Below are 27142 nucleotides of genomic sequence, written 5' to 3' on the forward strand. Positions count from 1 at the left end.
TTTAAAATAAATTATATCAAAAGTAATATAGAAGTACAATATTTAGATTGTAATATGCAAAAAAAATCAATTTCTAGTGGTCACTTGCAACGGGCAATTAGGAGTCAGTCTCTACTTCCATTAAATGCAATCTCCATGTGGTAAATTCATAACTTTTTCTTGTAAAATAAGGCAACCTTAAGAGTTTGGAAGTCTCAACAAATTATGTGATTCTGATTTCTATGTGGTTGAAGAGAAATACAACGTTTATTTTTACATTTTCTAAAGGTTTACATCATTACACTTAAAAAGTTACAGTATTTCATCACCTCATCATTTTCGAATATTTTAAAGTCTGTCTGCATTCATTTAGTTCTATGTTATGACTTCTTTTATATTCCTGAATATAGAGTGTTGACTTCTGTCATCTGAAAATGACCTTGAAAAAAAAGGATTAGATAGATAGATAGATAGATGACATATTCATAAAGGAGGTATATAGGAAAGGCCTTGAAAGTATGTAAAACATCAAGTTCATATTTTGTGGTTTCAAAAAATTACTCCTGTAGTTTTGAAGATATTTGAAGCCAGACTGTGACTTTCAGGCTGTATGAATGTAAAGAATTCATTGGAAAGCAAATAAATGCTCTATTTGTTATTTCTGCTTTGGCAGTACCATTTCCCCAATCATTATGGCTATAAAACTGGCTCTTTCCCAGCATAAAAAGAATAAGGTTTTATTATTCCAGCATAGCTTTTAAATGAATGACATGTTAGGTAGATTGTCTCATACCCAACCTGCCATTTTGGAGCTTTTTAGGAGAAAGGAATTAGATGGCCCTTCTTTTAGGTGTGTAAGGGTGTAATCATGTTAAAGATACTGTCTTACATGCATGATTTTTTTTTTTTTACTTGGATTTTTTGATTCTCTGACTGTATGACTTGAAATAACCTTTCTCTTCTCTTTTTTACACTTCACTTATCATATGGAAAACATATTGTGTAGTGGTTTTTTATGTTGCCTTTTCATTTAACTGGCACCTGTTTCTAATTTCAGTAGTGGGGATTATAAACGGCTAAAAAAACTTAAGCAGATGTGAATTTCATTTTCATGGTGAGAAGGCAAACCTGGTCCAGACATGCAATAAAATTCCAAGTGCAGCAATGGTCATTCTTTCCTTTCTGGTCCATCTGATCTTTGAAAGGGATGTTTTGCAGTGGATTTTGTACATTCTCTTTCAAACTCATCAAAGTACACGTTTTTGAAGACTAATTTGTTCAAATCCATGTTAACATGTTTCTTTGTATAGGGTTAGGTAATGAATAAAACTCAAGAAAATACTTTAGTTGATGACATAGAAGGGATATCTAGGTGATTTTTTTTGTGACCCCAGAATGAAGCAAAATAACTAAAGAGGCATAAAAATTCCATGCATTTAAGGACAAAGAATTAAATTCCTTGTTCAGTAATACACATTTCATCTAGTACACTTAAAAGTCCTGTTTGTAAAGAAAATCAGGCCTAGCAGTTTTAGTGAGGTTTTAATTTTATAATTGTTTTCTTAGCATTGTCCTATGGATGGTCTGAGAATTAAAACAACAGTGTGCTATTTTGTAAGCAAACCAATGAGAGATTCCAAGTCAGAACCACAGCTTAATAGGAAAAGTAAAATAAATGCAATAGTACAGAAACACTGGCTTAAACTGACAGAGTCAGGATACAACACGACACCCTGTTGGTCAGAGTGGTGGTAGCAGTCCAATTAAATGGTGGCTGCAGTCCTGTTGGAGTGATGGATGTGGTCCTGCCAAATTGGTGATCCTGTCGTAAAGTCTGGTCCTTTTCTGGAGGTCCAGTGGTGATTATGAAGCTCTTCTCCTCTGGGAATCCAGTGGGTAGTGCCCCCATGGTGTTCCAAACCTCAGATTATAACCAGGTAGGAATGCTTGGTTCTTCCCCCTGGGCAGAGCATCTCACAATGGGATGATGTAATTTTGTGAGTCATGCAGTGAGACTCGATGGCCCATTAGCAGAAGATATCCCCCGGAGGGAATTATCAGGGATGTGTCATGGAAGAGATAAAGAACCCTGCCCCACCTGGTTTTAACAGTTTATGAAGATGGTGATAGAATACATACTTTTGGTTAGACCTTACATTGTAATCTAAGACAAACAGTCCAATAACTATGATCTAGACTCAATTTCAAACTGTGTTTCTTCCATAGACTTCCCATAACTGACAAACCTTTCTATCTAGTTTAGAACTCTACGTCTAAAAATAAGAAAAATTATTTTTTGGCATATCTGGTTTGAGGTTATCTTTTTGCAGTGCCATACTGACCAGAGCTCACACGAGGAATATTTTGTACTGGAATGGTAACAGATTTCTGTCCTGGTGATTAGTCTTTAATGTTAAGACACATTTTCATATATATTGGGGTAAATAACATGAAAGAATGGGTTTTTATGGTTTGTTTGCCTCCCTTATCATCCACAACTTCAAGAAAAAATATCCAAGAGGTACCAGCTGGAAAATATGGAGTTACTAGGCTTCATAATTCCACGTTACCGTTTTTCTTGTTCTCCTGTCTACCCTGCCATTATTCATCTGCACGTATATCAAAATGTTGCAGGGTCCTCACTATACAGATTTTCTTTCTGCCTTTAAACATTATGCTTGCTCACATCTTCAATGCTGCAAAGATCACCCAATAGGATTAAAAATTCTTGATGGGTGAAACTCCTTTTCATGAACAAAATACAAATGCCAGTATAGGAATTTTGCCTAAGATGTTATGTGAGTCGTCCTCAAACTCGTGATTTAAAACAACAGAAGTGCTTTTTTATAATTCATAAATGTTTTTTTTTTCAAAATATACTCTTATTTCACAAACTGTCTAATTCTGATGACAGTTTTCTCTTCTGGGGCACAAGGGTGGGCATGTAACCCTAAAGATCAGTACTTGCTTCAAATGAAAACTGGGACCAAGCAAGCTTCAACTGTGCAGAGTTATCTGTGTGCAGGGCTTGACGGATTGAAGCTTTGGCTTATGATGAATATGGCTGAGAACAACTATGGCGGGATATAGGATGCAGTGGTGAGCAGCCCATTTCCTATTACCAGACAATTTCAGGAGACAAAATCATGTGGAACTAGGTGAAAACAAACTAGCTCACTGGACTTTCTTCCCTGTTTTGTTTCATGGGGGTGATTAATGGCATTTAATGATAGTTGTGTGAACCACAGTGAAACACCTCTGGGCGTGCTGCTGGGATAAGGGTGGTATGTATGTTGAATAAAATGCTCTGGTGGTTTAAAACCCAGCTGTAAAATTACACATCACTCAAGCTGCTCCTTTGGCTCCCTCCCCTTCTGATAATGAAGGAACAATAAGGAAAGATTATAAATTGGAATAACAATTTACTACAATCACAAAAACCACAGCACTACCCATAGCAAAAACCATGCAAAAGAGAAAGGGCATTCACCACGGGGAACCAAAAACCAATGCCCAAAAATAGTGGTACCCACACGGTCTCCAGACTAAAGGCAATAGGGTGAGGAGAGCCCTCGCAGCCTGATGCTTCTTCCCCCAAATCTGAAAAACAGAAAAGAACCAGGAAAAAACAGCCTCTTTGTGGTTGGGTTTCTCCGTCAGGGCATGCCTGGCTGGGTTTGGCAGTGTTCGCCCAGCAGAACTTGGGCCCACCTACGCGGCCCAGGCTCTCCCAGCAGGGCTCCTCGTGCACAGTGGCAGTGCCAGACCTCCAGTGCTGGCACTGGACACTCCCCAGTGCGCAGTGGCAACACCAGACCTCCAGTGCTGGCACTGGACACTCCCCAGTGCGCAGTGGCAGTGCCAGACCTCTCCAGTGCCGGCACCGGACACTCCCCCGCACGCAGTGGCAGTGCCAGACCTCTCCAGTGCTGGCACTGGACACTGCCCGGTGTGGTCGCAGCATGGTCCTGAATGCTCTCCCAAGACAGACAGGCAGGATGTCCTCTCTCCCAGTTCTGGTGCTGGCCTTTTCCTGCCCCCAGTGATGACACGGACGGTATGGAATTAAACCGTGCTAGAAACTCCACACCCCTATTTCTCTGTTCCCAGAAGAAATGCCCCATGACAAACTGAAATAGCTCTATATACTTGATTTCAACAATCAGTAGAGATTCAGTACAATGCCTCACAAGGAAATGTGCAGTGCTGTTGAAAAGACACGTCTAGAGCTTACAATATCAATTGCATCTTATGATTAAGGTTTGCAAATGAAATTGCACAAAAGAAGTTCCTTTGTCACAAGTATGTAAAATTTCTTTCTATTATTACAAACAACATTGTTACTAGTAAGGAAAGGAGTGGAACTAAGAGACACAGTTGAATTGCTCCCTATTTTAATTGTACATGTGAAACTACTGTCCACGACAAATTTTACTTGATATACTTGATATTGGTATTCTCTACAGCTTCATATAGGTTCTTCATATAGGTTCTTCATTTGAGCTGAAGGTAATTGGCAAAAAAGAAATACCTGCATCTGCATATTTACAAGTCCCTTTCTTTCTCTCTTATTCAGACTACGCATTCACAGTCTGCTCCAGAAGCATTCCTGATGGTTTGTTCCTTTGTTCTCTTTCATAACTCTTTGGTGCACGGGCTTGTTATGTTAATGACATTTACTGATAAGCCTCCACACTAGAAACAAATTGCTCCAGTCCCTCCCTAAGACTGCCAAGAGAACAGAGCCAAAGTAGGAGAACAAGAGGAAGTCTGCTTCTGGACCATTTTCCTTGGATGTTCGCAGTTCACGCCATGATCCTGTGGCTCAAATCTTTGTAGATTACCTAAGAGTGTAAAGGTACTTCGTAAACCCTTCTATATAAAGCTGAAATGTATTAGAGCCCTCTGATTTTCTTGAGCATGATTCAATGCAGACTATACCTAAAATATAAAATGCTCATGTAAGATTAATGTATCTTTTTTTTAATGGTCCCTTATTAGAGCTCTATATAAATCAAAAAGTCAGTGGTAACATCTTGCTGGCCAGTAACTTTTAGTAACAGCAGAATAACTGTGTCTACAAAATAGAACACTTCTAGATCTATTAATCATCAGGCAGTAAATTTGAGTGTAGCAAATAAATATATTGTGAAGAAATGTGGGGTTAGGTCCCTTTCTCCTGTAATAGAGCAAAGGAATATCCTCTAAGGCAATAAAACATCACTGAATCTTTTTTTAAAGGACTTGTATCACTGTAAAACACACTGAAAAGTAACTTATTGACAAATCCACAAACTTGCCAGTATTTACTCACATCCTTTCAAGGTCTTTTACAGACAATGTAGTGTCAACAGTGGATTTTAACAACATTGAAGAAATGCTGTCAGAAATCAAATATGTCTTTGACAAACTCTTTTTCTGAAGTAATCTCAATGACATATCATCTTGCTTTGCTTGTCCAGCTCAAGAACAACTCTCTATTTGATCTCAAGTGAACTTTTTTGGCAGAGGAAATTGAATTTAATCTATTAGGTAAGTAGTTAAGAATCTCTGAAAGATGGTGTTTTATTTGCTTATATAAAGAGTCACTATGGTTTTGATTTGCTGTTATCATTTTTTTCTTATGTTATACCCATTCTTTCAGTTCCAGGAAAGTACTGGACTAATCTGTGACTAGTTTATGATTGATCAACAAACCTGATAACATGGGAGAAGACTCAGGGGATATGGAGGAAGGTGAGATGGTCATGGAGCTCAAGGAAAAATGGAAGGAGTGACTGACCCTAACAGGAAATTGTACTTAGCTCAACACTAAGGGAACCAGAGGGTGGCCTTATTTCAATTGAATGGAACTGGTTGTGTGAATGTTTCTGTCTGAGCTTATCAAGAGTGTGAGTTAGCACACTCACATGGGAAAGTATATACATGTCTCAAACCACTTGTATTGTGGTTCATCTGTCTGGTGCAATTTCTGTGTTCTATGAAGAATAATTTGCTCATGTATTATGATTTTGGTATGTTGTGGTATCACTCTGCTAAATCAAAATCCTGTATAATGTCAAGCACCTAGAAACAAGAAAATCCTTAATATTCAAGCCTCCATGTGTGAAATGACTTGAAGAACCTGGTTAGAGAATCCTGGAGACTGACAAGAGTTAGAATAGCTATTTACCTCTTTTATAGTAAGACTTAGACTATTACCTGAAAAACGGGGGGGGGGAGGGGTTTGCTTCGGTATGATTAATTCCACAGAGAACTCTATTGTTCTCCTTTTTGGTTAAAGGCTACCATACTGATCTCTGTTTAGCTGGAATTAGCCTTCAAGTTGTGTGTAGAAGACAGGCAGACCATGCTAAGTGCTACATGAATCACAGTTCTTCATTTGATTGCAACATTTTTAGGCATACTATTAAAAAATGTCAGATTTGGAAACCTTTCATTTGACATTTATCTGAAAAACCATAATGTAACTGTATTTAAATGTCAAATGAGAATAAAGCTGTATTCTTATCTGTATAAATATCAAATGAATGGTTGTTTCCTCTGATATTTGGGGTTCTGAAAGGGTAGAGGTCAACTGAGGTGCATCCCCTGACAAAAGTTGATATTACAGAATTCTAAAGCAATACCTCACACCTGTACCTTGAGATTTGTTTCCCTGACTGCTCAAGATAGTGACGTAGGAACAGAATCCTTCTGAGGCAGCTATACCCAGAGCCGACATAGCACTGGAATATGAAATATTCTTATTTCCTTCCCCAAATTCTGCTTGCATATGACATGATTTGGAGAAGGGAGATGAACTCAGATATGTCACTTTCCAGGTGAGCACTCAAATCACTACATTATTTTATGTTTTATAGTATATATCATTTTCACACTCACTGAAATAGTACAGCAAAACAGAGTCAAAAATGAAGTATATTTGAATAGGGCCAGGAGAGATATAAATTAATATATCTAAATTGTGCATACCCATCAACTAACAGGTCTGCTTTTTCTCAGGTACCAGCAGAACAGAATTTTTGTTAGACACCCCATATTGAAGAACATTGACTGCATTATGAGTAATCGAAAATTATTACATTAATAACTAAATGGATCTCAAAAAAAAATGCAAATTTGTTCTTCAATACCTAAATAGGTCTAAAAGTCAGCTTGTCCATGTATAAAAAGAATCACCAAATCATACAATCATTTAGGTTGGAAAAGGCCTCTGAGATCATCAAGTCCAACTTTTGACTGACCATTACCTTGTCAACTTAGACCATGGCATTAAATGCCACATCCAGCCTTTTCTTAAACACCTCCAGGGATGGTTGCTCCACTACCTTCCTGGGCAGTCCATCCCAATGTTTAACAACCCATATTGTGAAGAAATTCCTTGCAATGTCCAGCCTGAACCTCCCCTGGTGCAACTTGAGACTATGTCCTCTTGTCCTGTGACTGGTTGTCTGGGAGAAGAGGTCAAACCCCATCATGCTGCAGCCTCCTCTGAGATAGTAGTAGAGAATGTAGAAGTCTGCCCCGAGCCTCCTCTTCTCCAAGTTAAACAGCCACAGCTCCCTCAGCTGCTCCTCACAGGTAGACTCCCTGTAGACCCTTTCCCATTTCTGTTGCCCTTCTCTGGACTTGCTCCAGCTCTCTTGAAGACTCAAGGTGAGGCCTCACCAGTGCCAAGTACAGAGGGACAATCATTTTTGTAGTCCTGCTGGCCACACAGTCTATCCAAAATATAAATACAACTATAGCATAACCAAACTGCTAAGAAGAAAATAAATCAAAAGGACCATTGTCCATAAATGCATACAGTATTCCCAAGTAAGATCCTAAATATATTGGTAGAATTCCTAATGCTATTATAAATCTGGAATTGTTGAGATTTACAACTCCAGTTGCTGATTCTTTTACGTATTCTAAGTGCAGACTCTGAAATTTAAACATTATAAAAACTGCTATTTGCAACACCTGTTTCAAGTACATTAGCATGCTATAATTATACAGTTACGGCATTCAAAGAAAGCAGAGTTCAGGAAAAAGGCTGCCATATTATCTCATTCCCACTGGAGGAAAAACAAAAGAAAAACAAACCAACAAAAATTCCCTCCTCGCCTACCTGGCAGGTAAATCACAGCATGCCTTTCCTATACACCCCCACCAAAAAAAAAAATTTAAAATCCCAGACTTCAACAAGTCTTCCAGGAAAATACCTTAACATGCCAAGGCACCCTCTGTTGCGTGCCCTGTGTAGCAGTCCTTTTACCTATCCATAGCACTACCCTAGAAAAATGTTTTAAACATGAATACTCTGCCACAGTCGGTTCCTTAGCACTTTCTTCGGAGATTTAGTGCTGTGAACAATCACCTTAAGCATGTCCTTTCTGTACCATCTTCTTTGCCATTCAGTCATCAGGAAACAGGATTCTTTTTATATTGCAGGGACTAAATTGTCTGGAAAGCCACTATACACACTTTGGAGTCTACAACACTTGTCTTGAGCATCCAGAGCTAAAGCAGGGCTCTCCCTGCAGCCTGCATGCAGCAAGTTGCATCTTCGCTCTAGGTTGTGCCAGGAAGTTGGTCCTGAGAATCCCTACTCAGGGATCCTTACCTGTCCCCAAGATAGCATAAGCATTAAACCAAGCAAGGTATTCCACTAGGTGACAAGGAATCTAAAATCCAGTTATGTAATGCTGCCTAGAGATTCCCAAAGCTGTTTGTAATTTCTTAACGTGACTTAATTTTCTTTACCAAAAAAAAAAAGGTTTTTCTTAATTTCACTGAAATTCTACTCCTGCACAAGCAATAGAGTTTAGATTGGATTCATATAGTCAGTAAGTACCTTATACTATACTTTCCAAGTAAGCAGTGAGTAAGAATGACATAGAAGGGCCTATATATGAGCTGGAGTCTCTTCTTCCCCAGAAGATATATAGTCAATTCAACTTCTTTCTCTATTCCACTCTGCAAACACAAGAAGATGTGTGAAATGAACAAAGTATGTGTATATAAGCATGATGGGTAAAGAGTGTTGATGTTGAACCTGAAATGAAACTACGGAAAGCATATGAAGTGTGAAACATATGGCAATGCATATGTATGAAGTTTGGATCAGGATATGCATCACAAAATAGTAATAGGTTTTTATTCTGGGAGAAGAGAGTGATAAATCAAAGGGGAATGAGAACCTCACACTAAAAACAAGAGAAGTTGGAATCTCCTTCCTCTTAGCTGTTTGGCATTTCCTCTTGAAAGAAGCGGAGGAAGTATTTAAATATTTTATAACCTTCATTACTGGAACATACATCTCTTTATTACATTTTTGGAAGCATGTGTTCTATTTGAAATCAGTATGGATATATAAATATTTTTAGGAGATGATTATTCTCTGTATGTAGGTGGAGAAGAACATCGAATTAGTGAGATCTTGCTTTCATGAGTAACAGAGCAGCTGGCATTACCCCTCCTTTCCCTCCGCCTCCCTGGCCAAGGGAAAACACCTCATATCCTCAACTTTAATTCCCAAAATAAAACAAGAAATGGCTTTGGCTTTCCTCTTTCAGTCTTTTTCTCCAGGTAATATTGAAATTCCATCTGCTATGTTTGCAATTCCTTTACCAGGTCATTGTTGAAGTGGAAAGTGAAAAAAGAATGACATAAGACTATCACAGAACTGTAGAAAACAGAAGTTCTAGTCTACTTTCCTGTCTAAATATCTCATTTGCTATCAAAGACATTTAGTCATAGAGACTCAAAAGTGTTACCTAATCTTCTGTATGCTTTACAAATAAGCATCCAGGTTCAGATGCCTAACAGGAGGAGCAGGTCCTCTTTATCTAGCTTGTGAAGCTCAGACCATACAACCCTGAAGATTAGGTACAAATGCCAGTCTATGGCAACTCAGTGCCCTCTGGTCTTCCTCCTCTGTATTCAGACAGTGCAGGTGGAAATGAAAATGTCCACTGCTGTTGCTGAAAAAAGAATATTCTCCTCAGTACCGGTATGATATAAACTTTGAAAGGGCTCAAGTCCAAGAAAGCTACTCAAGAACATTATTTGGAAAATTCTTCCAAGACTTCTTTATCCCTTCTCTGTATTGAGATGTGGCAACAGAACAGCACCGGAGATACTATGGCTCTAGTTTAGTCAGCTGAAGCCTTGCTATTTTTAAATCTCTTTTTTTCCATATATTTATTTTTAGGCATTCAACAAAGTTCAAAGTTCATATGACTCAGTAGACCTGTTCAATTTGCCTGTGTACTGTCTTCCTGACTGCATATTTTGTTTGCTTATGTTAAAAGAACCAGATTTGATGGAACAGCACTGAACTGTTACACCTGAAAATCTGGCCCAACATCTTCTCTAAGGAACCACTACAGAAACATACCAACTTTTTAGAAAATCACGGACTCCTTCTCTCATTCTTGCTTGTGGATAAGAGAAAAGGACAATTGCTTAAATATACCAGGAAAAAAAAAATATATTCAATATACAGAAAAGGTTTGAGACAGGATGAAGTTGAAAGTAGAATATAATCAAGCAATAAAAATAATATCATTCTATCATATTCAGCAAACTAATTTTACTAGAAGTCTGTGACTTCTGAAGTGAAGTATCCATACTAAAACTGATCACGTTTGAAACTGCAGTGTATTTTCTAACTGCTTATGTTAACACATAATTCAAAACATTTGGATTTTTTTTTTCCAAAGGTTAACTGAACATAATTAAGGCAAATAGAGATAGCCATTGAGTACTCCATTTGAAAACAGATAAACATATTTATCTGTAATTTAACAGACTGGGAACAATTTTGCTGTATTCTTACATTTCACATAAAAGCATTAACATTAAATATAATCATAAATGAAATTTAAAACTGGATCCAACCATTAGACAAATATGTAATATAAAATTTCTACATTTCTCATCTATTTTCAGAAAGATCAGCTTCCTTCAGAATGATGAATCTCATTTTTGAATGTATGCTGTATGCTTTGGAGTTCTGATGCAGCTTTTGCATTGGTTCCTTGTAAAGACTGGGGCAATATACAAATTTTTAATCAAGAACAATGTTTGGAATTTTCAGTGCTGTCATATTCACTGCTCTTTGAAATACATGCTTGGATAGTAGCCATGGAAATCTGCAGATTGTGAACTGCTTCAATATGTGCTCTGAAAAGTCTCTAACACTTGTGTGTCTGCTTATTCTCAGTTAACAAACAATAAAATGGTAGGATTCAGATTAAATAATCATTTCAGATTTGCTTTACTCTTCTCAGTAACTTACTGGTTAAATATGTAGTACTCGCTTCTTATGCCTTTCCAGCATTTTCACAGTAGCTAGTCTGGCCATTCCTACTGTCTCCACTTTCTAGTATGTTGCCTCCGAGGTAAAAAAAAAAAAAAACCCAAACAGACAAAATCCAAAACCTTGGCTACAATACATAATGAACAAAAGTATATTAATTATACTTTTTTTTTTTCTCATTTGTTTGCACTACACCAAGCCTTTTATTCTCATTTGTAATCCTAAAACATCTGGAGGTAAGGTACATGACTTCCATATTCGTACAGCCCACAACACAATAGGAATCAGACACTGATTAAGCCCTAATGTCATATAAGTACTTTATCATTGTCATCCATACTAAACAAATACATTTGCTTGAAACTAAGCATGTTGAATGAGCAACCATTAATAGAACATTTTACTTCACTGATAACTGGCATGCTAACAAAATGACACTGATATAAATCTGGAATGATCCTATTATTTTGAGTGGAGTTAATCATGACTGATATAAATATTAACTGAAAACAACAATGTCCAGAATCCACAGGGAAAACAATAGCATAAATGTATTTTAGATATGCATATGTATTTTGCCCAGGTTGCGGAACAGACTCAAGGCAATTCTCTAGAATGTGAAGCCCTCTGATAATCCTGTACCACAATTTACTTCAATTTTAGAATAGTTATTTACTGCCTTTCTGCAGATGCACATGTTAATCAAGTTGATTTAGATGAATATATTATTTATAAACCCACACTACTAAAAGGTCATAAACTGCAAATTTCTTGTGATTTTGATTCCAAACTATTTATTAGATATGGTACAATAGAGCTGGCTGGTTGTGGGAGAATTGTCACTTTCTGGTCATTTTAATCCAATTATGAAGTATGTACATACAGAACATTCCAAAATAGTATCGCTGTCGCTATGACTGCATTTCATTTTTGTCTCCGTATCGTTGGATTTAGTATTACATTAAATGAATTGCATCAAACTTTTGTTTCTTTTTCTATGCTCTTTTAAGGCAGCCTAGGAATTTCCTGATAAAGTTGAGTTAGAGCAGTAAGTACAGATTTTCCTGAGTGTCCCACAGACACGTAAGTCATTTGGTTCATATGTGGGTGGTCTTTGACTTATTCAGCTAGCTCTGTTATAGACTCGCAAACACATCCAACACAATTAAATAGATGCACAGTATGGTCTTTACAAAATATCATTCAGCCATGTATCTTGCAACAAGCAATTACAAGTCATCTTCAGGGCATTGATTTATTTCTCATTGCCCTACCAATTTAATGACCTTATGATTTATACTGATTATGGAAGTCTCTCCTTGGCAAGCAAAGTAATTATCCATCAATCTCAAATTCTTTAAGGGAAGAAAAATGTTTATTTTCTGTCTGCATAATAAGTTTTATGTCATTTTTAATGTCATGACTCCCACATGCACTGAAGATATATGTAGTAACTTCTAATGTCTCACAGAATGTCAATTGTAAATGCAATTTGACAACAGGCTTAGCTTCCATTGTCTGATTGTTTGGCATTATATAATGAAGGTGGTTAAGTCGTCTGCTTGGAAATGCATGCATTATCCTAGGATAAAACAATGAACAAATTCTGTGGTGCAGTTATGAGGCCCTGCAGAAAATGCTCAGTAAGAAAAATAACAACATTTTAAGTACATTTAAATAGCAACTGTACAAATAGAGCTTGAGGAGCAACAGGTCAGATCACACCTCAGCACAAAAGGGTGAAGCACATGACCTGTCAGTGTCCCTTCTGCTACTGTTTTTCTGTAATTGTTGGACTTAGAGTAAGGATTAGAGTTTACTGTGTGTAAGTTTATTATGTAAGGAAATAGGGTTTATTTGAATTTTAATAGGAAAAACTTACGTAGGATTGCATTGGTTGCCACACTAAAATGTCCTATGTGGTCTTCTGGAGAGATCATATATTTAGTTATTTATGGCTTGCTTGTTCTTTCTACTGTAGAACTTGCAAACTGAAAAGTTCTGAAAACCTGAAGACCAAGGAGAGGCTAACATCCAAGGAAACTGAGTCTTACAAGGTATACCACTGCGTTCCCCATATTTTACTCTTTCTCAGCCTTGTTCTTCAAAGATTATTCACACACAGTAGTCCAAATCACTGCCGATGTCACGTTACTGTTTATTTTCATCTTTTTTATTATCTTCTCCCAGTCTTTAGAGATTGGTTGACATGCGTCCTCTATTAATAACTTTTGTATTTTAAGAGCCACAGCAGAGCAGCTATGTAAAATGATGAAGTTCACTCCACACATTTTACGTTGGATGGGAAGACTCACTATTCACAAGAGTTAGGATAGATGGAAATGATAGTTCAAGTTGGGCACAGAAATTAAGACAGCCAGGTTCCAATATGCCCAACATACAGCCTTAGTGATCCAAGCAAGACTCTAAAATTACTCCCGTCCATGCATTCAAGTTACTTGAAACAAAATTTTTCCACTATAGGCCAAGAGATTTTAGATTTTACAGCCAATCCTCTGTTCTTTACCCATTTGATTCTCATGAAAATCTAGACAAACCACCAAACTCTTGTTCTCCCTAAAATCTGGAATTACACATTTTTAAGTTAATGTCACCAGAAATTACATACAACTCCTAAGTCCTGAAAAGGAAAACCTTCATGCTAACTTAATGCAACACTACATGTCATTTGACTGGCCTGGCACAAAGATGACACAAGTGGCTCCTACCACACCTTTTGTTACAGAAAAAAACACTTATTTTTCTTCCTAAGAGCCTAGGATAGGATTTTATTTTTCCCTAAAAAAAAAAAAAAAAAAAATTGTTCTTAACTAGGAATGAGACCAAAATAAAATTTCAGAATTAAACTACTTCCTCCCATGCAAAATTGTTTAGGTACAGCAGAAGACCAACCCTGATTTTTTTTTCTCACATTCTCAACAGTACCAATTTCAAATACCTAAACAAATCCAACAGCAAGTCAAGTGGATGGGCAAGTATCTGCACCATGTAGTCTCGTTTGTGGTAGACTACCCACATTCATAGATTGGCTTTGGATTTCACCATTCTCTGGTCCCCAGGTGGTGCTATTATTATTATTATTATTATTATTATTATTATAGCACAGTTCTACAATTTCAGAGTGTCTGTGATAACACAATGGCTCCATGGCAGCCTTCCAGAGAGATTGATTATATACCACAAAACTGAGGTGACAGAAAGGACTGAGGGACTGTCATGAGGGGGCATTTGAGGGTACTAAACACTCTGGGATTTTTTTTTTTAAGAATGTGTAGGTAGAGGAAGCTAAATTTGATGCACTGATTCGATTCATCCTGCTTTTTTGGGAGCACTCCAATTCCAGCTTTTGAATGATCCACAGAAAACCAAGGGATCCAATGCTTGAGGGTGCTTCTGATCCATCACCAGCAGTTTAGATAATCCATATGTAACAGGATCTAAAACACAAATAGGATATATCTCAATTCAAAAATTTTTATTTCCCACTTATATCCTTAGCATACACCGTGACAAAATGTCCAGCTCCAGGAAAATATTGCAATATTAAGAACAACAGCTTTGAATCAGGCCAAAAGAAAGCATAGAAACAGACACGATGGGACAGAAAATAAATGTGGACTGAAATACAAAAAATAGGGGTGCTGCAAATCATTTCCAATTTTATTGAATTAAATTTCATCCATCAAACTATATATAATTTTCAAGCAAATTAGTTTGTTGTTCACATAAAGTTTCTCAATTTTAAGCATTTAGCATTGAGGAATAAGTATGGAAAAATCAATATAGAACAGAGGATGCTGACAGATTGCAAGCCACTGTGTTAATTGGAGTTTTTCCAGTGGAGTCAGGTGACTTCATTTCAATATTTATCTCATTGGGCCAGCTTAAAACCAAAAGCTTCCATGGCTGTTTAACAAACTTGCATTTTAATACAGCTAGGTGCAAGAACATGTATGCATGAACTACAATTATACACCTTGTTCACACAATGCATGCAGATAGATGCCTTTTCAAGGCATGGATCTGTATATATAACACTTCTGCGGTTACCATTACTCACAAAGTGATGCTTTGCTAAGATATTTAATTTAATTTTGACACTTGTAATATGAAGACAACTGATTAGGATCAAAGACGTAGCATCTTGTGGGATTAGCAGACTACTGCGTTTAATTTTGATCGCCACTTTTCAAATGAAATACAAATTAAAATGAAGCCACAAGAATGATGCTGCAATTTGAAAATAAAGACTTTCGTCACAGATTTCGTCACTGAGAAGAAAGACGGGAGAGTTTCATCCAAGTTCATAAGTATCCCTATGCTTGAGACTTCTAATCTGACAGACAAGAAACTGAGAAAAGAACTCACAAATTTTATTATGGGAATTTACTTTTGTCACACCTCTGTTCTGTTTCGGCTTATTTCCCTGCAGTGTAGCTTGTAGAACACAATGTCTGCTGCTTCCTCTGCAGTTTCAGCTCATAACTCAGAACCTTAGCTTAATATCTACTTTTATGAGTCAGTCAAGATAAAATGTCAGTTTGGACTGCACTGGCTAAGATGGTATGCACATTCTGACTATATAGCTGGGAGCAAAGCCTTCAGGGAAAAAAAAAAAAAAGGATCAGGGTGAATAAGTGGCACTGGGAATGGCTTGAAGGTCTGAGGCAAGATTTGCCAGTTACCCTGGTATGATCCTTGATATGTGTCATGGAAGCAGCAAGTAAGTAAAGGTATTTTAGTGTGATATTGTAGAAGGAGCATTTTATAAGCAAAATCTATTGTAGGTTTGTGAAAACAACTGCTAGGTAGACTGAAAGTAGATGGAATTACCCATTTTTGCACACAAGATAGCGCAGCCTTCTTGGAAAACAAATATTATGTCATGCAAAGATTTCATTCTGAATTTTTTTTCTAGATGCCAAATATTTTTTACTCCTTCTAAATTAAATTGAGGCAAATTTTTAAACAAAACATGAAGTTATTATTTCTGAATAGATGTAAAAAATATTTCAAATATATTTTTGTATTTTTCCGATTAGAGTAGTTTTGGAATACAATATATTTGCAAATATTTTTTGACCATATGAAATCAGTTATTTTCCAAATATTTTAATACATCTTTGACAATTAGTACAGGCTAATTTGACACTTAAAATAATGAAATGTCTTCCAACTCTGTTGTTAATCCAGTATCAGAGTTGGGGGGTCAGGTCGTATTTCCAAACCAATTTTATGCATATGCTTATACATATGTATTTTCCCTGTTTGACTATGCATTAAGTCTAGACAGTTCTTCTCAGCTAGATGCCCTATTGGTTCATTGTTATAAATCCCTCCTCCAAGTTACTCCCATTGGATACCTCCCTGTTAGTCCATCCCATTTGGTGCTATCCGATTGGTTGTTTCCCTTCTCTCCACCCCTAATCCACCAAGTATAAGCCTGGACCCTATCCTCAAATTGTTCTTTATCCTTGTACCGTTTGCCTGCGGATGGAATAAGCTCCGCTTGTGGAACCTATACAGAGAACTACTCCCTCTTCCTTGCCTCTGCCGACGCTCCTGTCACGTTTTCCTGGGGTTTGCTCCTAGAGCAGAGGAACCAGCCTGCACAAGCTGCAGCTGCCCTCCTGGGGACATCTGCAGAAAGGACGCTGTGCCCCTTCGGGTAGTCCCCAGCCAGCATCTCATTTCAGGGCACTGAATTTCACTATAAAACAAGTCTTTGCCCTGTAGGTTTTTTTTTTTGTTTTTCTGTAATTCACTCTGACCTCCTGTATAGCATACAATACAGACACAGATTCCCTCACCCTTTATCACAGCAGTACCTCATACCCCAAGCATACAAGACCTAAAAATGGATTGGTTTTGTAGATGCACAAAAGAGAGAAAGGAAACACAACAGAATATAAAAATACGCTTGAGATCTGAAGAGTGATTCACCAGTTATTTTTATATGGGAAACAGAATTTATCTAAAAGTTAAGTATGTTTCATAGATCGCAGGTATGTGTTCTTTGCAAACATTCATGAAGACAGGAGAAAAGCAGGGAAAAAAACCAAAATCTTAATCTAACTTTCCCCTCATACTTTATCTCTGCATTTTGTAGCATATAATATAGAAAACTATGATAACAACTGAAAGAAAACTATGTTTTTCTTTTGGATCTTGGTTTTGGGTTTGGATGCAGTTTCTCTGTGATTTTTGGTTTTCGGTAGTGGTGGTTTTGGGGTTTGAGTGTTCTTTTAATACTAATAACCTTCCTACTATTGACTGCTTCAAACTATTTTCTCATGAAAAAATCTAAGAAGCCTTGTTTATGCTGAAAATGTCAGGGCCTTTAGGAAGAAAACATGCAAAACAGATGTTTGTTGTTTAAGTTTACAGTGTAAGTAAACAAATGGGACTAATATTACTTATGTGTCATTGCTTAAGAAGCAACTGTTCCTCCCACCTCCAGCTTCACTGATTGGATAGTGCCTATTTTCCACCCCCATAATATTGCCTCCCTGTCAGCATAAGTTTCCTTTTTCTAGTAAATTGGAAAGCAAAGTTAACAAACATTTAAAGGGACCACTTGCAAACCTTTAATGAACAGAGATTGCTAAATGCATTGTTGTTCTTTACACTTGCAAGTAATATCAGGAAATTACCTCTATTCCATTTGTTTTGCCTGATCAGAAACATAGCCCATCTTGCAATTAGAACGAAAACATATTTGTACATAACAGGTTCATACTGTTTTACAGGAACTCACAATACTTCCTTGAAAAACTGGAATTTAGCACTAGTAGAGTAGAAGCTAAGCTACACGTTCACAATTCCAGAAAATCCATGAGGCTCAAACACAGAGTAATGCCAAGACTTGAGAAGAACTGGAGAAGAGAGAGCAGTAGTATAGGTGCCAGTAACATCAGCAAAAGAGAAGTGGCCTATCCATGTTTATGCCTCTTGGACAAGGCCAGCTTGAGGAACATAAATACCACCAAACGTACCCAGTTTATCATCTGCCAAGTACATATTCATAATTGTTATAATCACCAACATATGATAAATGTAAATCCCCCACTACAAGATACTTATATAGTCTTTGTAGTTTTTTCTCCCTATGAATTTTGAGACTTGTTTAAACAGGGAAATTAATGTTGGGCAAGCTATAGCAGAATGGTTAAGCAGGCTGCTTTATTAATATATCACTCTTAGACAATACCACGATACAAAAAGATTTACCGATATCTTACTTTATCCAGCGAGTTAGTGAATTGCTGCTAGCTCATACCAAGTTCAGTTCTTAGCCTTCTGTGAATCCGTTTGCTTCTGTAGAGCAGTCCCAAACCTATCCTACTGTTAAATATAAAAAAATAGGTGGTCTCATTATCCACTAAAGAGCTGGCAATATTTGGTTGCCATGAAGTTAATGATCTGTGTTAACCCCCAATACAGAGGCTGTTTAAATTCTATACAAGCCTTTATAATGCTTGTTAGTTAAGATTTAAGATATTTTTCTTACCTTAAAATTCTAGTCTTATGACATGAGTCCTTCAACTTGAGTTGAAAAATGGGTTGAATAGAACTTGTAATCGTTGTGTCCTTCATTGTTTTGTATACCATTACTGTGCCCATTCTTAGTCATCATCTATCAAAGACACCCAACATTTTCTGTTTCTCTGCATGTTGAATATTTGATGTTTGCCCTTGCTTTTACTGTTAATGTATGAACTGCACTGCTTTTACCTCAGTGCCATTATTGAATCTGATTTGAATACACCTCTGCAAATGAGTATCTTAACACAGCATCATAAATTTTCCTGACATGAATTCTTCTATAGTTAAGCTTATATGCATTTAGCAAGTTAATCAACTCAGCTATCTACCTCAGTAATCCAAGCAGGGGATTTAGAAAACTTAGTTTAAAAATTAAATGAATGCATGTAAGGTTTTTCTACAAAGAAAAGGCTAGAAAACAAACTGGTTTAATTGTTTGTAGTTATAGTAGTATAAAAACTTTGTATCAGAAGCGTTTGGTATTTTATTTTAGTATCTATATGGTCACTTTTCAGAAGTGAAGTAAAATAATTTATTGTTACTACAACAGTAATTGACACTATTAACATACTCCAAAACAAACAAAAGTGGTTTTTTCATAGTGATGGAATTTTGTAAATGACTAAAGAGAGTTTTATGTACATTTGTATAATACTTTTTATGGACATTCCAAATAATGCAAATTACTAAATTTCTAAATTACAGACAGCATTGCTTCATGTTTTAAAACAAATTTTTTTATATATATAAATGCTTAGATGGTGATACAATTCTATGTGGGGGGAGGAATATTAAACAACCTGACACAAATCCTGCAGTGCTGTCATCCGTCATGACATTACCAGGCAAAGTATTTGAAGCACCTGAATCCAAATTCTAGGAACTGGTGTGGCTCTGACCTTTAAAATCTGATCCCTGATTCTCAAAGACATTTAAATTATATGAAATTCAGATTTTGTATTGGAAATTTCACTTTAGATTTTTGCTTCAGAAAATGGACTTTAATTTTTTATATATATTTTACAAAAATACATAGCTAATAAAAGTGGTATATACAATATATACTGTAAAATTCTTTTGGAGGTTTTCTGTGGATTTTTAGAGCAGCCAATATCCAGGTATCCTACCTTCCTACTAAATTAGCCCATCAGCCTGTAAAGACATGGCAAGTTAGAACCCCATTTTACCTTGATTATAAAACTGGCCTATAAAAAATGAAATTAATTTCCAAGTGCAATTAAATCTTATTATTAACATTGACCATCTCCTTAAGTGTAGGAACAAAGTCACTCTGTAAGGGCTGATTTTTCCACCTCTTTGATGAATTTGGAGTGTAAAAGTAAAAATGTTTTAACAGAGATTTTGTAAAGTGAAGAGATGACACAATTATTAAAGCAGAGTTTTGATACCTGGTCTGGAAATTAGGAAGAGGTTTATAATCATCTGAATTTTAATAAAAAGTCCTGGGGCCTGAAAATGCCTGCTTTTGCTGAAGCTTGAGCAGGGTACATAACAGACTGTATGGCAGAGCTGCTGGCTGCACTAGGGAACTGGGCACAGGGATCTCATAGAAATGCCTTCATTTGCTGCCATGGAGACCAACTTGAAGCTAGGACTGCTTCTTCACTTAAAAAGTGAACAAGGAATAATTCAGAGGTATTTGATTAATTAAAATATAAAGTCTACTTATGTTGCTTATGAGCTTGACTTCCATGGTATGAAGTATATGTAGACAATACATAATATCATATGAAAATTTAGAAGTTAGACTACAAGGTACAGCCAAAATTTCCCTTATCAATCAAGAGAAGGGAGAGTTCTCCTTTTTAGTATAACATACTCATAGAACCACAGAATCATTAGGTTGAAAAAAATCCTTTAAGGTCATCGTCCAACCAAAAACCCAGCACTACATCATGTCCCTAAGTGCCCTATCTACACAGCTTTCAAATATCCCCATGGATGATGACTCAACCACTCCCCTGGGCACCCTGTTCCAGTGCCTGACCAGTCTTTCAGTGAAAAAAGCTTGCCTCATATCCAGTCTAAACCTCCCCTCGCACAACTTGAGGCCCTTTCCTTGGGAGATGAGGCCAAGTCCCACCTGGCTACACCCTCCTTTCAGGGAGTTGTAGAGAGCCATAAGATCCCTCCTGAGTCTCCTTTTCACCAGGCTAAGCACCCCAAGTTCCCTCAGCTGCTCTTCATCAGACTTGTGCTCCAGACCCCTCCCCAGCTCCCTTGCTCATTTGACTTGATGTCTTTTAGGCTTTTATATTTTTCTCTATCATCACAAAATCTGAATAGCCGGATACAAGGCAACTTCCCAGTGAATGAATAAAGTGTAAACCAGCTACAGTATGCACCAGCAGTCCTCCACAGGCAAGCAGGCCAAAAAATCAGGCTTGAATTTTTAGAAAATATCTTCAGTAGTCTTGAATGTACAAAAGTCAGACAAGGCAGTAAAGGGGCATGTTTGTCTGTACTTTTTCACCTTCATCAGTGCTGAAAAAATTGCAGAGCAACAGTTACTTTAGGGCTGTGTTTGAGTTACATGCTAAAAATATGAGATAATTCTTTATACAGGGGAAACTATCAGGAAATGTTACTCATCGTGCTCAATACGGGGTAAGGGAGTTGCAAGTGAGGTCAGTACCTGGTACTCAGAATACAAATTTCTGAAGAAACTGCAAATAGTTCATATGTAAATGCTTTGAATTTGCAAGCACAGGCTGTTCTTTCAATTCATTATCTCATACTTTATGCTCTGCCAAATTCCCAATTATAATACTCAAAAAAATCTAATCTTAAGCAAATTGTAGAGAACAGTGACATTCATAACAATAGATTAACACCAAGTATTTTAGTATCAGTTGAAGTACACATGCAGTTTGGGTTGAAGGAGGTAAATGAGTCAGAAGATTTGGGTTATCCATTTCGGTACTAATTTTTTTGGTTTAGTTTAACTTTTAGTTTGTATTGATTCTAATACCAATAACCAGAGTAATTTTGGTGGAGGTTTTGCACTATCTGAAAGGCACTCATGTTCCATTTAGGGGACTCCAATTTTTCTCATCAGCCTGAGGCACTTAACACACATTTCATGAAGACACTGAGGACCCTTGATTTCCCATGGTTTCAGTGAAAGCACCAGGTTTCTGCATTACTTTTGTACCTTTTTCAGATCAACAAGAAGCTGAGTATGTACCCTCATATCTCATTAGACTAGAACTGAAGACACATTGTACTATTTGAAACTGGACTCTAAAAAATAAACACTAAGTTACAGAACTCCAGGCCTATCTCATTCTTTCATTAAACTGCAAAACACTCACCGATCTCAGTATTCACTTGTCTACTAAATCCTGGATTTAGGTTTTATTAAGAATAAAGAAAATGCTATAGCAGTTTTGCAACATTAGAAAATACATATATTTTTGGTTCATGAGAAACAGTCCTTTGTTACACAGACCGCTATAGCGCTTGACAAGAATTTGCTCTATGAGTATTTTGTAAGCATTAATATCAATCCATTTTTTTATGTTCATGCAAGTACAGAGGCTTACAATCTCATCAAAACACAATCAAACCACTTCAGGTGCAAAATTCCACTGAAGTTATCAAAGCTAGGTGTATTTCTACTTCAAGCCTAAGGACTTTGCCAATGAGGTCTGATGCAATGCCCAGTGAAGACAGTGAGGTGACTAGAAGAAAATACCTGGAATGCATAATTACTCAAAATACAATATAGAGGGACAAAAAGGGTATTATTTTTCCTTCCAAGTCTCACAAAAACACTAGATGAGAGATATTCCTAGTTGTGTGAAAAGGTTTGGAGAAATTCCTCTTTAACCCACACCACTGAATCACCCTTATGTCAGGCTCCATCTGTAGAATTCTTACTCATGTAAATAATATAGGATTTCATGTTTTCTTCAGGGATTTTTAAACTTTGCATTTCACTTGAAACAGAAGGGAAAAAGGCAATCTCAGAAGCCTGATTTTGCCATTTCTAGCAGTGTGAAAAGGAGCAGAGATAGAAGGAGAATACTTCTAAGTGAAAGAATATATAAGGTTGTGAGGTGACATGAATTTCAGACTTTATCAGTAAAATTCAATGTGTAGCATTGAACACATGTGAAGTCATTCTTCCCATAAGATTGCTGGATATCTAAGAGATTTGTCAATTTTACAATAATTTAACTGCCATAAATCAGACCATACTTACAACCTTATATTGAAAATTATCTGTTTCAAAGTTAATAAGTATTGAAATAAAGGATCAGTTTCTCATAAAAATTTCTCATGCCTGAAGCAAAACATCTTGGCTGCTCATTTGTTGCAAACAGATACTGTTGCAGTGAGCCATGGCTTGTGCCAGGGCGTCCTAGGCCCCGTTGGACAAAAGGTCCAGTGGTTTAATTCTCATGAGGCCCAGGAACCCTAAGATAGCTGCCCACCACAACACAGATGCCCTCAGGCTATCTGGCAAGAAAGTTCCTTGGCCAAGGTGGGAAAGATGTGACACCCTGCACGTCTGCAATGACCACGCTCTCCCCTTCTCCCTCCCTTGGTCACCACACCACTCTGCTCACCCTCTCTGCCTACCTCTCTCCCCATGGGTTAAGTTGTATGTATCCCTGCCGATGTACCACCCCTTGTCTGTTCTGTTATTGGATGTTCTATGATTGCTCTGCCCTGAGCAGTGGGGTAGAAAATCCCCTGTCAGAGACTTTTCTTTGCTCTTCTCGGCCCCTCTCTTCCGCGCTCCAGTAAAGCCGTTCCTGTCCCCCTGAGAAGAGTCCCTTGTTGCTTCGTCTCTCCTTGCGCCTTTTCCATTGGTGGCTAAAGCGAGCCGTGCTTGGACCTCGCTTAGCCTCCCTCTCTCCCTCAGCACCTGTTCTCTGCTACTGTGGCAGGCAGGGCTATTGCCCAGTGCCTGGCCCACAAGCTAGCCACCTGGCAGGCATCACAGCAAGATACAAACTACAGAAGGTAGTAACCGATGTCATATAATCAAGCAGGGAAGAAACAATTACTGAAATTGAGAAAAAATTATTTGTATTGCACTCATTTCATGTTCATGCTATCATAAAGTCTGAACAGTCACTATATATACACAGACAGTGGCATATGAATGAAGTAAGGGAAAGACAGTAACAAACTGTTAGGAAGTGGTGGTTGTTGTGAATGGGGACTGTTTTGAGATCCTTTGGTCAGTTCAAGGGAGCGACAGGGATAAGTGCAACTGCGCATAAGCCTCGAGACTTGCTGTGTAGCATCAGTGCAATTTGACAGAGCACCTGCCCACTAATCTTACCAAGCAGTAGAATGTTTTGCAGAACAAAGGATTAAAACAGAATAACTGTCCTATAAATGTTCCCATTTTAAGTTTGGAAAATTTAAGTGACAACAAAGGAACATAGTTATTAAATTAATAAGACCTGAGCCATCCTTTCTATGACCTGAAAGTTGGTGATGATTTCTCCAAACATTAGCCAGTTATGCCTTGAGGCAGTCCTGTGAGAGATTCTTACTATGTCTCTACATGAGAGTGAGAGACCGTATAAAGGAGGCCATTATATAGTCTTAAGTGTATATAGTCTGGAGTGTGAGACATTTCTGCATGTCCTCTGGTGGAGCTAAGGGTAATAAGTCAGCATATCTATTTTCCTTGGTGAAGGGCTATATAAAGAAAAACCTATGTTATGTATGGCAAAACAAATTAGGTTCTTTGCCTAGTGTATGGATTTAGGTTTCCACGTCATTTAAATTCTGAACGATTTTTAAATTCCTGTTTATTTTCAATCTGACCAAAGAGCTGCTTGTATAAAATATATACCACATAAAACCTGTCCATCTTCTCACAGTCCTTACAGTTCATAATTGAGGAATGAACAGCTTAACCATACAATTAGTTGAATTTCATTATCTAGGAAAAGATGAAAGACAGAAAAATAAGTTACTGGGAACCTGATGAATTTTTTTTACAAAATTAGACTATGTTCAATTAAAAGACATTAAAGAGAAAATGTCAAACTGAAATAAAAATGATCAATGATGATTAGGAAAGCTAAAACATGAGTGTATTAATAAGACATGTAACTGAAAATAAAAATGGCTGAGATTAAAGAATAGAATGTGAATTAATGAGAGGAAAATCCGCTACACTTCCCAAAGGTAGAGATTGAATCTAAAGAAATAACTAGTTATTTTAAGTATTAGAAATAGGCAGTGGAAGTATTGAGGGTGTGAAGAGAGTTTACTGATGTGAAAATAAATTTTGGGAAAACATTACTGAAAATATTAAAGCAAGCTCTTTTGTGGCTTTGAAAATAAAGATTAAAACCAGCTTGTCCTGATTTCAGAGTAAAGAGCTGCTGCCTTCAAGGTTATACAACTAGCAATCCCACACAAAGCCAAATGAATCGGGAAAAATGTAGACCTTTTCTGGAGGAGAGGAGGGATTGGTGTAGAGAAAGTCACTGATACAAAAAGGTCCATCCCCCTCTCTCACCCTGAGCAGCAGAAAGGGAAATGGAAAATGCAGTTACCTGACAGCTCTAAGCTGTGGAGCTCTACAGCCCAGACAATTGAATAAGGAGCATATCCACAAGAAGAAAAAAGGTGTCTCATAACTGCCCAGCCCCAAATTGACCAAGAGCAAAGGACCAAATCCAAATTCCACAAGTGTGGAAGCCTTGGCAAATTTAAATATTAGTTCATTTCATTTCATTTAAGAGAGCTATTTCAGGCACATGTTACTCATATGGAAAAAGGTTTTTGGTGATGGGACTACTTTTAAATCCTCTGTTTCATATTTCTTATCTGCTGGGGTTTGTTATTATTACAGCTACCAAATTCATGATTTGTAGAAAGATCAAACAACGCAACGGAAATTATGACCCATGCCATTAGGAGCAGAAAAAAATCTTTCCCAGATAACAAGCATTACTAAAAGATTTTAAAAAATGGATAGAGGGAAGAAGTGAACCTGAACAGGTGTTCCACTTCTGCACACAACAGAAATACCAGGAATAAAATTATTAAGTATATGCCCAAAAGGTGTGGTGCTGAAAAAGAGGAGCCATGACTAAAAATTTTTTTTCCTGACTTTGAAACATGGTTTTAAATACTAATAATTTCAAGAATGCTTTAACTTCATTAGAAATATCCTATCAATCATGAACTATCTCACAAAATACCCTCCTGCTTTTCATACATCACTCTTCACCTTTACCAATGTTTTCTGCCCTTTTGATAGTTTACTGAGTTGTGGCAATTCAAAGGTTTATGGAAATATGCTGAAGATTCATTCAGTTACATTTTTCAGGTTAAATAACAAACTGAAAAAAACTGAAAGATTTTTTCTAACCCAGGCAACTCCATGTGCAGCAGTGTTGGCACAACCAAAACTGCAGCATGGGAACAGGAACAACTGCCTAGAAACAAAAGCCTCTAAAACTGGCTTTCTGGCTTAAAAGAAGAAAGAATCATATCAGAGTATGCAGGTAGGAAAGATGTATTAAATAGAGATGTTGAAAAAGCACTATGATACTCATACTAAGTTGGCCAGCATAACTCACTCAATTGATATAAAAAAAGAATCTCTGGCATGTCACAGAAATACTCATGAATAAAAGAAAAAAAAATCTTCCTTTATTATGTTAACAGTGAACATCTAGTATGACTCTTAAAATCCTGTTCTTATGCATAGAATTGGATAAACAACAGAAAGAATGACCTTCAATTCTTAACCTTTATTTGCCTTGAACGTCACTCAGAGAACAGAGATAATAGACTTTTTTCACCTTGTCCCCTTTTTTTGCAAGAAAGGACATCTGCAACTTATTTATAGAAAAAAATGATGCACTATGTAATGAAAAAACTTCTAGATACATGTGCGTGGTGGATAAAACAATTTGTGAACTGAACTTAACACTGGAAAAGTTAACTCAGCTCTTCAGAAAGGATGATTTGTTATTTGTTTTGCCTGTGTCCTGGTTCCTGCCAGGACAGGGTTAATTTTTACAGTAGCCAGGAGGGGCCATGGCCAGGACCCAGGGGTTATTTTATACTACCTCATGTCATTTTCCAGGAATGGGGAAAGGGTCCCTTCCAGGTCAGGGTAGTATGGTGACAGCCAGGTATTGTCAAGCATCCTGTGGTACAATGGTGAGCATTCACATGGGAAGCACTCTCCTCCCTTGTACACTTTTGCTGTTAATATTGTTGCTGTTACTGTTTATTTTCTTATTCCATTGCTGTTTCCAGTAAATTATCTTA

The 27142-nt window shown here is 37.1% G+C and overlaps 1 long non-coding RNA gene across 5 annotated transcripts in view; it reads left to right on the forward strand.

Moving 5' to 3' along the window:
* Positions 1–12809, forward strand: part of LOC108444729 — a 94915-nt gene extending 82106 nt beyond the window's left edge. For all 5 annotated transcript variants that reach the window (XR_001859383.1, XR_001859386.1, XR_001859384.1 and 2 more), the window contains 2 exons: positions 5442–5511; positions 5624–12809. This is a non-coding gene — a long non-coding RNA (uncharacterized LOC108444729). The remainder of the gene's footprint in view (positions 1–5441; positions 5512–5623) is intronic.
* Positions 12810–27142: the final 14333 nt, after the last annotated feature.

This window comes from Corvus brachyrhynchos, unplaced genomic scaffold, assembly GCF_000691975.1.
Source record: "Corvus brachyrhynchos isolate BGI_N302 unplaced genomic scaffold, ASM69197v1 scaffold281, whole genome shotgun sequence".
Lineage (NCBI taxonomy): Eukaryota > Metazoa > Chordata > Aves > Passeriformes > Corvidae > Corvus > Corvus brachyrhynchos.